Source organism: Tursiops truncatus, chromosome 15 (genome assembly GCF_011762595.2).
Source record: "Tursiops truncatus isolate mTurTru1 chromosome 15, mTurTru1.mat.Y, whole genome shotgun sequence".
In the NCBI taxonomy this organism is placed as follows: domain Eukaryota; kingdom Metazoa; phylum Chordata; class Mammalia; order Artiodactyla; family Delphinidae; genus Tursiops; species Tursiops truncatus.
Window position 1 is genome coordinate 30102574 of NC_047048.1, and position 3193 is coordinate 30105766.

At 45.4% G+C, this 3193-nt stretch overlaps 1 non-coding gene across 1 annotated transcript; it reads right to left on the reverse strand.

Moving 5' to 3' along the window:
• Nucleotides 1–2481: 2481 nt before the first annotated feature.
• On the reverse strand, nucleotides 2482–2554 carry TRNAE-UUC (transfer RNA glutamic acid (anticodon UUC)). The gene has a single exon. It is a non-coding gene; the product is annotated as a tRNA-Glu (tRNA).
• Nucleotides 2555–3193: the final 639 nt, after the last annotated feature.

Here is a 3193-nt window from a genome sequence, read left to right on the forward strand (position 1 = left end):
ATGGTTGAGAAACTAAGGAGCATATGATGAGCATTTATATTCTTTCCCTCTTTTTGGTATGCCAGCATCCGATGGGGTTTATTCTTACCTCGTGGCCTCAAGATGACTGCTACAGTTCCAGGCATCACACAAAGGCAATACCACCCAGGGTCAGGAAAGAGGTTGTAAATATCTCATGTCTCTCTTCTCCGTGGACTCCACTTTCCTGTAGTCCACCCCCAGCTGACTTAGACTTCAGGGTTCACTGGCCAGCTTTATGTGTGCACCGAGATAAATATGATGCTGTTGGACAAGGATTCTCTGGGAATAGGAAAGTCAATAAATAAAGACTCCTAAGTATCAGAAAAAAAGAGCCCTGGAGTTGGAGACCACAGTGACCTGGGTTCAAATACCAGCCCTGGCTCCTTATCCACTGTGTGATCTGGTGGCATCCCAGGCTGCAGCTTCCTCTCTGTAAAATGGATAAATGGCTCCCCTGGTCTTAGTTCTCCTTATCACTTTCTCATGCCTGAGAAGCCAGAACCCAGAAAACCTCAGTGTTCTTTAGGCACCTTCGATTTTTCTTTTCAACAAGCCACTCTAACATATCTGTGAAAGTATGCCTCAAAGAGGGGATGGACTTGCACTTGCGAGGTTAGAACACATCATATCAAGTGAAATATAAAAATCTGAATCCCCAGGCCCCTCCCATAGCACTGACGGTCTCACTTGTTTGTGGTGTTCAAGGAAAAGCATCTTTGACTTCCTCTCTTAAAGCAACAGTGCCCCATCAGCACCTGCATGATGAGCCGTTAAGGTTTCATGAACCAGCCAGCAGCACAGCCCCCAGCTGCTCAGAGACCACCCTCGCCCTTGTCCTGGCAATTCTCACATATCCTGGATCTCATCCAATGGACTTCAGCAAAAGTTGATTTATCACCGCTAATGTGAGAATGTATTTACCGCTCGCCAGGTCCTGTTCTAAGTAGATTAGCAATCACCACTGAAATTTACATTGAACGTGCCACGTGTGGGACATGGCTTCACGTGCTTTATACATACATTTACTGCATTCTCATAGTAACCCTATGAGGTTCTGCATTTGAGCAAACAGACTCAGAAAAGTGCAGTAAATTTCTTGAGGTTTTTCAACTAGGGAGGGGCAGAGTCGGGTTTCAAACCCTGATGCAAAGTCACAAATGTATACAATTACATAAGTTAGTGTACTTCACATGAATATAAATGTACTATATGGAGACGTGTCTTGCAACAGCCTAAACTTTGTACCTAAACTTTCTGTATGTGACAGTGTGGGAGTGAGGAAACTACTCTTTTATTTTTAAAGTGTAAACGAATTATACTGTTATTTTATTTCCAGGAAAAAACAAAGGCTTTGAGTTCTGGGCAATATTTCAGACACTTACTTCTACCAAGTAGAAGCCATTTCCTGTCCAGCCACAGCTTTTGCTCTGTAGCTGGGAACACGATTCCTGTTTACTAAGTGCTGACACACTTTACTATATACTACACTACAGACTACAGTGTCGTTCACTAGATAGCCACTCGGGTAGAGCTGGGATTTGAACCCAGGTCTCAGGACCCCAAAGGTCCACTAAAAACGGTTTCTTTCTATGAATAGGACTGTTCTAATATTCCAGAAACGCTTTGAGGGCATCTGCTATAACTAAGCATGTATCAGACAAGAGAGGAGCAGAATTAAGGCTGCGAGATGGGCTTGAGGGTTCACACAAATGTTTACTGGGCATAGACTATGCTAAGCCCTGGGATAAATGCCACAGATACAGAGTTGGAAAATTAGACACAGTCCTTGCCCTGTGGCGTCTAGTGTGGAGGACGGTTGTTAAACATAGAATGTAATGGATTCTATCATTTCAGACTGTGAAAAGAGCTATTAAGGAAAACGAAAGGGAAGGTCTCATTTAGCTGGCGGGGAGGGAGAGGTTAACCAGGAATGTCTGCTTTAAAGATACGATATACGATGAGCCCTCAAGGATGGGGCACCGTTTGCAGATGAAGAGTGAGGTGGAAGTGCATTCTCTGCAGAGGTAACAGCGTATGCAAAGGTCCTGAGGCAGACATGAGCTTGGCACTTGGAGGAACAGAAGGGTTAGTGTAGCTGTATTAATATTGAGAGGGTCTAGGCCACAGGATGATGTTAGAGAGCTGCACTTCTTGGAGTCCAGCTAGGGAAACAGTGCAGGAGGTCCTGGCTTAGGCTGACCAAGAAGAAGCCAGTGCCTGAAGCAGCACACCCAATGAATTAGCACCTCAGCAAGTCACAAGGAAGGACCAGGGAGGAAGATGAGCCGCAGGCACAGAACAGAGCCATGAAGGTGAGCAGATTGGAGGGGATGGCCTTGGTGAGCCAGCCAGCATCATACTGTACCCATACTAGCCCTTCCTCTCTTTTTTTGGTATATATTTTTTATTCATTTATTTTTTTATTTTTTTGGCCATGCCACGCAGCTTGTGGGATCTCAGTTCCCCGACCAGGGATTGAACCTGGGCCCACGGCAGTGAAAGCGCCAAGTCCTAACCACTGGACCACCAGGGAATTTCCCCTTTCTTCGTCCCTAATTATCTCTGTGACATTAGACCAGACTTTGGTGTTTTAGGGTCTCCCTGTCCCTTAACTGGCTGCATTTTATTCAAGTCTGCCATCGTGACCTTCAGAACACAGATCTGAGAATGTCACTCCCCAGCTTTCAGGAGAGAATTAAAACTCCTCAGGTGAGCACACCAGTCCCTTGGTGATTTGGGGCCTGCCCACCTCTCACCGCGTGACTCTCTCCATCTCCTGCAACCTATAGCATTGAAGCTCCACCATTGTTCCTTGGGATTCCATAATGCCTTGCCTTGCACTCTCTGATGGTTGACTAGATTACACCAAAAATCTTTTCTAGCTCTAAGAACCCAAGAAAGAAGTGCAAACTCTTTTTCTGACAACAGACATAACAAGCATGAGTCAGTCACCCTGCTTCACTGTTGATCAATGACAAACCCATTGTCATGTGTGAGCTCCGTGTCAGTCCCCACTTTCATTAGAACTGTTTGCCCTCCTTTGCTGAGACACATCTGTAACATTGCTGTGTTAAGACAAGTTGCCTAGAGAGTTTCTTTTGTGTGGAGATGTGGTCATAAGGTATATTGAGTTTCTGTTCTCTTCCAGGGGCTGAGGAGTGGTTGGTTACCG